Source organism: Hypoxylon trugodes (assembly GCF_022578975.1).
Source record: "Hypoxylon trugodes strain CBS 135444 unplaced genomic scaffold F4822scaffold_1, whole genome shotgun sequence".
Classification (NCBI taxonomy): domain Eukaryota; kingdom Fungi; phylum Ascomycota; class Sordariomycetes; order Xylariales; family Hypoxylaceae; genus Hypoxylon; species Hypoxylon trugodes.
Window position 1 is genome coordinate 470373 of NW_026250016.1, and position 10863 is coordinate 481235.

Sequence of the window (10863 nt, forward strand, 5' to 3'; positions counted from 1 at the left end):
AAAAAAAAGAAGTTTATATATATATTAAAAGTTATTTAAAATAAATTCCTTTTTAGAAATAATATTAAAGATTAAACCATTATAAACCTAAAAATAAGAGAAATATCTAATATATCCTTATTAAATAATTTATCTTTTTCCATAATAAAGATTATAATAAATATATTTTATATTTTTAATATTAATAATATAATATCAAGGTTATTTAACTGAATATCCATTATCATTTCTATTATATCTTTTATAAGTTATATAATTTATTAAAATATAAATGTAAATATATACTTCCATTTTTTTATAACAAAATCCTTACCTTTATTAAAAACTAATTCTTTTTTTAAACTAAATTCTTCCATTTTTATCCCTTTTATTACCATATATATTCCTTTAATAATATTATATACCTATAACTTTATATTAAAACTAGATAGATATATTATACTTTATTTTTATATCTTTTTTAATATAATAAAAATTATTTATTTTACCTATCTTAACTTATATTATATAATAAATTGGAAGATATATAGAAAATTAATAAAATTTTAGTTCCCTACCATATAAAAATAATATATCTTATTTAATATAACATCCTTAACCCTCTTTTTATTAATAATTCAGAAAAAATAAAGTTAATAATTTATTTCTAAAAAAGAAAATTTTATCTCTTTTAAGTATAAATATCCCATATTATTATTTATATTTAATATATAATTAAAATTAATATTTATAAAGATTTTATTTTAAATTATATCCATTATATAATTTATTTTACTATCCCCATATATTTTATACATTTTATATATAATTATAATAATAAATTATTAAACTAATATATAAAATAAACAAATTTATAACACATAAAATTTTATAATAATTTTTAAATCATACATATATATTTTATTACCTAACCAAGTCAATACTATAAAAATATTTATATCTAAGAATAGAAATCCCATATCACCATTCTTTACATATATCTTACATATAACGACAATTTTTTTCCATATTTTTATAAACATTTATTTTTATATAATAATATATTTTAATATTTCTTTTTAAATATTAAAAAATATGATATAATAAATATCTAATCTTTTAGGTATATATATTAAAGTAATCACTATAGTAATTATAACTTATAACTATTATTTTTTAATAATTTTTATATACATATCAATTTTATCTATAATAAGAAATATAGATATATATTTATTCTTTTATTAGGATATTAATATTCTTATAGTTATCTTATTCTTTAATTAATATTTATTTATAAAGCAAAATTTTTCTATTAAATCTATCTTAATAAATGAGATATAAAAATTACAATATTTACATTATAAAATATATTATAAATATATAATATAAAATATTATATAATATATTCCCTTAAATTTAATATTAATAAAAATATATTCTTAAGATTTATCAAATATTAATCTTAAATTCTGGAAGGGATAGGAAAATATTATTATTTTCTTAGGTAATAGTGTATTAAAAGATATTTCATCATTAGGAAACTTTATAGGAAAAGATTTTTATTAAAAATTATTATTATTAAAAATATCTTTTAATTTAATCTTCATTAAAGAAATTAAAGGTATATTATATTAAATAATTTTATATTTAATAATGCTAATAAAATAAATGTTAATAATCTATATATGAAATGATTTAAAAAAATATTTATAAATTATAATAATAATGGTATTAATTAAACCTCCCATAGGATTAATAATATGTTTAATATATATATAATTAGGATATAAGGAATAAGTTTGGTAAATAGGACATAACATACTATTTTTAGAAAAGTAAAATTCAAAATATATTATATAATGTTAATTAAAATCCTTAAAGTTAGGATTATTTTTATTTTTTTATTTTTTTAATATCTTTTAAAGGATCATATTTAATAAGTAATTTTAGAAGATTATTATAGATATCTATATAAATTAAAAGTCTAAGATCAATATTAAAGATAAAAATAAAAAAATTAAAATTATCTAAATAAAATAATTAATTAAATATATTAATTATATATAAAAAAATAAAAATAATAATAATAATAATTTTAAAAATAAAAACCATAATTTATATAAATAAGATATAAATATATATATATATATATAATTTTTTTAATTTAAATTAAAGGTTATAATTATATTAATATCAGATATAAATTAATTAAGATTATTTATTAAACCATTTTAATGTAATATTATTATATAAATTCTTTTAGAAATATTATATTAAACATGACATATCATTTTTTTATTTTATTAATTTATTTATTCAAAATTAATATTAATCCTAAAGGGGATCCAGAGATGATATACTTTTAAATCAAATAAAATAAAATTGCAATTATGAAGATTGATTAGGTAATAAGTTGTCCATTTTATATAAAATATATTAATTGTATAATATAATATGTGGTAGGCCAATGTCCTGGCTTATTAGTTGAAGATTTTAAACTAAGGTTATATTCTAAGATGCTAGATATTAAGATACTAATATCAAGTTAATAATATTATAAGAATATTATTATAAAAAATATTATATAAATAATAAATAAATAAAAAATATAAATTATTAATAAATAAGGTTATTCTAGAATTAAAAAAATATTATCTAAAATAAAAATATTTACTATTAAAATCTTAATATTGTAAATTAAATTTAAATAATGTTTTAAATTTTTATATAAATAAATAACAATATATTATAATAAGAAAAGAATTAAAAAATTAATTTTATAAAAAAAAAATCTATTTTTTATGAAATAAATAACAATATATTATAATAAGAAAAGAATTAAAAAATTAATTTTATAAAAAAAAAAAATATTTTTTATGAAATAAATAATATTTAACATTAAAAATACCATAGATTTAGATTAAGAAATTAAATAAGAAATTGGATTTTAAGAAATTAAGACCTTTTTTAGTTAAAAAAATCCTTTTAAGAATAAATTATTGTTTATAATTATTAATAAATATAAAATTAAGAATTAATATATTTTATATTATTATATTTAAATTAATATTTAAAAATATCAAATTTAAAAAAGATATAAATTAAAAGAAAATCTAGAAAAATATAATATCAAAGTTATTTAAGATTTTAAAATTATTAATAATTAGATTAAATATTTTATTAAATAATTTAATTATTTAAAAAAGAATAATATCTAAAAATTATAAGAATATTTTATAAATAAAAAAATCCAAATTTTAATTAAAGATTTTTATTATTAAAATCTTAATCAATTAAAACCTACATAATAATAATTGATAATAATATTGGGTCAAAATTAAAATTTACCCCAGATAAAGAAAAAAAGAAGATTAAAGAAGAGGCTTTAAAAATAGGAATAATATGTTCTCATTCAATTTGAACCTATTTTTTTAGTTATACAAAGCTATTTCTTTATTAAATAAATCTATTCTTCTTTAATATCCTATTCTTTATTAAATTTTAATAATTTTAAATTATACCTTTTTAATAGATATTTTTAATAATAAAATTATTATAATTTATTAATCTTTTCCGTCATTTTTTCTTATAAACAAATTAATTTATCTTTTATATCCTTATATTCTTATTGTAAATAAATATAAATCTAATAAATATGGTTAAAGATATTTATCTTTAAAATGTTATAATATTTTTAATTTTAGTAAATATAATAATTATAAATTTCAAAATTAATAAATAAAAAATAATCTTTTTTGGAAATATTATAATTGAAATAAGGAAGAACAAATTGATTATGAATTTTAATATAATCTATATAAATATAATATTCTTATCATTAATTAAAATAAATACTTAGTTTTTATATTTTCTCAAATATAATTACTATTTAATATGTATGGAATTGGAAAAAGAGGAAAAATATTTACCTTTTATTTTTAAAAATACAGATTTTAAAGAAAAGGATATAATATCATAAATTAATTATAAAAAACCCTTATTGAAACCATAAAGGATAAAACATAAGTAATCTATTATAATTAAATTCTAATTTAATATATTAAAATATAACATATTATAATATAGCATAATATATTATAATAATCTTAAAATAAAAAAAATAATTATATAATTATAAACATTTCTTATATATCTAATTATTTTTTATAGTTATTTAATTATTAATCTAAGATTATTCTTTTGAATGTAATAAAAAGATTCTAAACCTTTTTAATAAATAAAAATCTATTTAATTACTTAACCTGCTGTTAATATTATTACCTTTAAATTAAAATATCCTTCATTAATTAATCCGATAATAATTATACTTTTCTAAAGCATAGGTTTATCATAATATAATTATAAGATTATATTAAAAAATATTTAAAATTATATTAAATTTATTAATTAAATTAAAATAAATTAAAAAACTTATATATTATATCTTAAAATAAGAGGATTTATATAAAAATTAAAATTATTAATAAGATATCTAATTTTCTTAATATTTAAAAAAAATAAGAATGAGATATCTAAACTAAATAAAAAAAGAAAAATAATATAAAGGGATATTTATAATTATTCATAATTAAATGAGATCATAATTAAAGATAAATATCTTTATATTATTTAAAGCAATTTATATAATTAAAGATTTTATTTTTAAATTTATTAAAAAAAATTTAATACATAAAAACTATTAAAGAAAATTATTTTAAATAAATATAAATATTTTATTTTAAAATTTTAAATTCACCTATTTAAAAAAATTAGAAATTAAATAAAAATTTTTATAATAGTTTATCCTTAAATCAATCAATAAATAAAATAATTAAATCAAATATTAAAATAATATCTATAAAATTATATTAATTATAAATAAAATGATTAAATAAAATTTCTATTATTTATTATATCCTTATATAATATTTTAATAAATAATATTATAAAAACATCATTATAAAAAATATTATATAAATAATAAATAAATATAAAATATAACCCTTAAAAGAATATAATAATCTTAAAATTAAAAATAATATTATTTAAAATAAAAATATGTATTATTAAAATCCTAATATTGTAAACCGGATTTAAATAATATTTTAAATTTTTATAAAAATAAATGATAATATATTATAATAAAAAAAATTTAAAAATCAATTTTATAAAAAAAAAAATAATATTTAATATTAAAAATATTATAAATCTAAATCAAAGGATTAAATAAAAAATTAAAATTTAAAAAATTAAGATCCTTTTTAATTAAAGAAATCTTTTGAAGATTTAATTATTATTTAAAATTATTAGTAAATACGAAATTGTAAATTAATATATTTTATATTATTATATTTAAATTAAGATTAAAAAATATTAAATTAAAAAAAAGTATTAAAATAAAAAAAGATTTAAAAAAAATATAATATTAAAATTATCCAAGATTTTAAAACCAAAAAAATTAAACCAAATATTTTATTAAATAATTTAATTATTTTGAAAAAATAATACCTGAGAATTATAAAAATACTTTATAAATAAAAAAAATAAAAAAAGTTAATAAAAGGTCATTATATCTTAAATTCTTTTTAAACCTTTTCTTTCTTTTCTTTCTTTAATTATTCTTTATGCTAAAAAATATTAAAACCCTTATTTTTTATAATATCTTCCTAATAATAAAAATGTTAAAAATAATTAACCCTTTTTTAATATTTTTTTTATATTTTAATATTTCCTTTTAATAATTATTTATCTTAACTTAAAAGATAAAGAATTTATCTTTTATAATATTATTATTTATAAATATAATGATTATATAAATTATTTTTTAAAAAAATTTATAAAATAATTTACCTAAATAAATATAATTTAAATAAAGAAACCTAAAGAATTTATAATATTTAATATTTATATTATAATTTTTATAAATTTCTTTCTGATCTTAACCATTTTCTAGATTATATTTTAATAACATAATTTAATATAATAACAATTTAAAAGAATATTATATTAAATAAAAAAAATATTTACCTATTTTTATCTTTTAGAAATAAAAGAATTTTAAAAAAGGGATATAATATTATAAATTAATAAAATAATTATTTTAAAAGCCTAAAAGAAATGGAATATAATAGATTAATAATAAAAAACCATAACATATTTATAATTTATAAAATCTAATAAATTTAATTATATAATTAAATTATGGAATATATATAATTTATAAATTTTAATAAATTTATTCATATAAATAGATTAATTAAATTAATTACATCATCATAATTTGAAAAATTAAAAAAAAATTATATAAATTATTAAAAATCTCTTATATACTTAATTATTCTTTTTAAAATTCTTTAATTATCAATCTAAGATTATTTTTTTAAATATAATAAAAAAACTTTAAGCTTTTTTAATAAACAAAATATATTTAATTATTTAACTTATCATTAATACTATTACCTTCAAATTAAAATACCTCAGATTAATTAATCCAACAACAACTATACCTCCTTAAGGCATAAATTCATCACATTATAATTAAAAATCTTCATCATTATACAATTTAATATTTTTAAATAAATATTTTTAATTATTATTTAATTATTATTTAATTTAATATATTAGAATTAATATATATGATTAATTAAATAATGGTTTAAATTATTTTTAAATAATTAATATAAACAATTTATTTAATTTTAATTATTAATAAATTAATACTTTTTTATTTTAATATAATATAATTATTTATATATATTAATGTTATATAAAAGAATAATAAAATAATTTTTAATTTAAATATCTTTTTTTATCTTTTTCTTTATAATTAATATAAATATTTCTTAATATATTTTTTTATAAAAAATTAGGTTTATTATAATGAAATCTTTGATAATATTAATAAGAATAATAAAATCTTTTACTATATTATTTATATTTATTATAATATTGAATTTGATATTTATAATAATCGATTATTATTTTTATTATTATTTTTTAAACTATAATTTTAATTAAAGTTTTATCATAAACTAACCACAAAGGATCCTTATTAAGATCACGAGAGATGGAACATGGGTAACTTATTATGATTAAATTCTAATTTGATGTGCTGAGATATAATATATTATAATATATTATAACATATTATAATAAAGCATAACACATTATAATACATCATAATATATTATAATAACCTTAAAATAAAAAGAAAAAAGAGGAATAATTATATAATTATAAATATTTCTTATATATCTAATCATTTTTTTTATAGTTTTTTAATTATTAATTTAAGATTATTCTTTTAAATATAATAAAAAACCTTTAAGTTTCTTTGATAAACAGAATTTATTTAGTTATTTAACCTATTATTAATATTGTTACTTTCAAATTAAGACATCCTGGATTAGTTATTTCAGTAATGATTATACCTTTTTAAAACATAAATTCATCATATTTTAATAATTCTTTAATTAGTATTAATATTAGGTCAAGAAATGGTATGAATTATCTATAAGATATTCCATTATTATTATTAATTAAATCTTTTCTTATTTCACTAACTTTTAAAAATAAAATAAAAAATTTCCATACCTTTTAAAAATTATCTTTTAAAAAATATTATAATTAGACATAGAATAAGCTAATAAATCTTAACTTAGAAAACAAAGAAGAATTAAATAAGAAAAAATTTTAAAATAAAAACCTAGATAATTTATAATAATTTAATCTATTATTATTCAAAATATTTATATTTATTTATATCATTTAAGATTTATTATTTATAAAAAAAATATTTTAATTTATTAACAAAATGATACCCCCTAAAATATATTTATAAATTCCAAAGTTAAAAACATAGAAAAAAATTACAATTAAAATAAAAAAGGATGATTAAGAGGAAAAGATTTTTAATTAATAAATAAAGATTATAATCATCTTCATAAAAATTAAGACATTTAAAAAGGAAGTGATGTTAAGGAAGGTTAGATAGGAGAAAATTCCTAGAAGATCTTTATTAAGAACTTTTTCATAACTAATATCTTTTTAACTTTTAATATCTTCTAAATTATTAGATAATAATAATAATAAAAATAATAAGGATAAAAAAAAAGAAAAGAAAAGACCCTAACTAAAAAGAAAAAGAACAAGAATCCCTTTTCTATTTATTAAAGGATATAAATTAATTAACTTATCAATCTATAATAGAATTTTAAATATTAAAAATTAACTTATATATATAAAATTTTATTTATCCTTTTATAGGAAGAATTTGCCATAAGAAAAACAATAGATATTTATTATTATTTAATTCTTAAATAAAATTATTTTTATATAATTTTAACCTATTTTAAAAATTATTTCAACATTATTAAAAAAAATCAAAAAATTTTCAATATATTTTCAAATTATATAAACATTTCAAAAATAAAATAAAAATAATATTTAATAAGTTATTTAAAAAGGAAAAAACATAAAAAATCATCTTTTATATAATAGAATTTAAATAACTTATTACCATAAAATAATTATTTAAAGATATATAATTTAATTACTTCTATAAAAAATAATTTATCATTATTAATAAATATATAACTATAATAATCTTTTATAACAATAGATTATATAAAAAATATAATAAGAAAAAAAAAAGCTTTAAAATAATAAGGAATTAAAAAAATATATATTAAAACCTAATATTTTAATGTAATTAATAATAATAAAAAACCTAAAGAAGATTTAAATAAAATTAAATGTTATAATTATCAAGAAATAGGATATTATAAAAGTTAATATAAGAAACCTAAAAAATAATCATAAATCCCAAAAAGAAAATTAATTAATATAATAATTATATCATTAAGATTATTAACTTTAATAATATTTAATATTATTAATAAGGAATTAAAAGATCCATCATCTAATTATAATAAAATCATTTAGGAAATAGAGATAAGGAATTTTATAGACCAAATAAATTAGTTATAGGATCTTAATATAATAAATACAAAAGATTTTAAAGCAAAGGAAATAAATACCTTTTTTAAAGAATCTAATTTTTCTTTAAAATATAAGGATTATTAAGAAGTTTACAAAAACTATTATAAAACATAGATTGGGATTTAAAAGATAAAATAAAAAGAAAAATGATATTTTTAATATAAATTAATAATCAAAATATCTTTATTATATTATTATAAAATAAAAATATTATTCTAATATATTTTAATAAAATATAAATATATTAATAAATAATATGGAATTAATAGGATTTTAATAATAAGAAAAAATAAAATTGGATTTCTAAATTAGAATTAATATATCATACATAATTAATTAAATAAATAAATTATTATCATTATCATTTTAATAATCTATAAGATCTTAAATATACATCTAAAAATAATTAAGAATGATTTCAAATATATAAAAAACAAAATCAAAAGAAAATCTATAAAATTATTGTTAAAAATATTAATATTATTTAGTATAAAAACATTAAAAAATTTAGATTATAAAGATATAATTAAAAAGGAATAAAATCATTTATATATTATTTTATAAAGAAAAATAAAATATAATTATTTTAATCAAATATATTTAGAAATATTTAAAATAAATTATTTAATATTTAAATATTGTTTTGAATAAATATTATAAATAAATATTATTGTAATATAAAAAAAAGATTAACCATTTTTAAAAGAAAATATTATATTTAAAAAATAAAAATTATAGCCTTTTAAAAAAGAATATAATAATTAATAAACCTATTATAAAAAATAATAAATATAATTAATAAATAATAAAATATAATAAAAAAATTATTGAAAATATTATAAACCTTATGAAATAATAAAAATAATTAAGGAATCTTAATTAATTATAGGATTAATATAGAAGGAATATAGGTTTAATATATTAGTTAATTTAGGATGTATAATAAATCTGATTAATTTTAAATTAATTAATAAATATAACATATTTTATTAAGTTAATAATATTAATAGAAGTCTTATTATTTATAATAGAGGAAGAGTTAGAAAAGAAATTGTAGTTTTTTTTTATTTTAATTTAAGGATATAGAGAGGAGGTATCTTTTAATATTATTGACATAAATTATAATGTAGTTCTGGGAAAGATATGGTTTAAAATTAATGATCTAGAAATTAATTAGGTATATAATCGATTTTATTAAAATAAACCAAAAGAAAATTTAGCTTTTAAATATTAAAAAAAACCAATTTAAATAAATTAAAATAGTAACTATAAGAGTTATAAATAAATAATATTATAAAAACCATTCTATATTTCTATATCTTATGATATGATAAATTAATATAGAAGAATTAAATAATTAAAAATAAGTTAAAATTAAAGAAAAATATATAAAAATATTTTTTAAAATATTTTAAAATAACTTAGATATGGATATAGGAAGATTAGAATATAATTAATATGATTATAATATCATATAAAAAGAAAAAGAATATCCAAGATTACATTAAATTTATTAATTAAGTTAAAATGAATTAGAAACCTTATATATTATATTTTAAAATAAGGCAACAAGAAGATTTATATAAAAATTAAAATTATTAATAAGATATTTAATCTTTTTAATACATAAAAAGAATAAAAATGGGATATTTAAATTAAATAAAAAAAGAAATAATATAAAAGGATATTTATAATTGTTAATAATTAAATAAAATTATAATTAAAAATAAATATTTTTTTATTATATATTAAAAATTTAAAAAAAGAAAGAAATAATAATAAATAATTTGTATTATTAAATCTAAAATTTATTTTTAAGCTTATATAAATTATTAAAAGAAATAAATAAAAAATAATTATTAAAACATTATATAATTATTT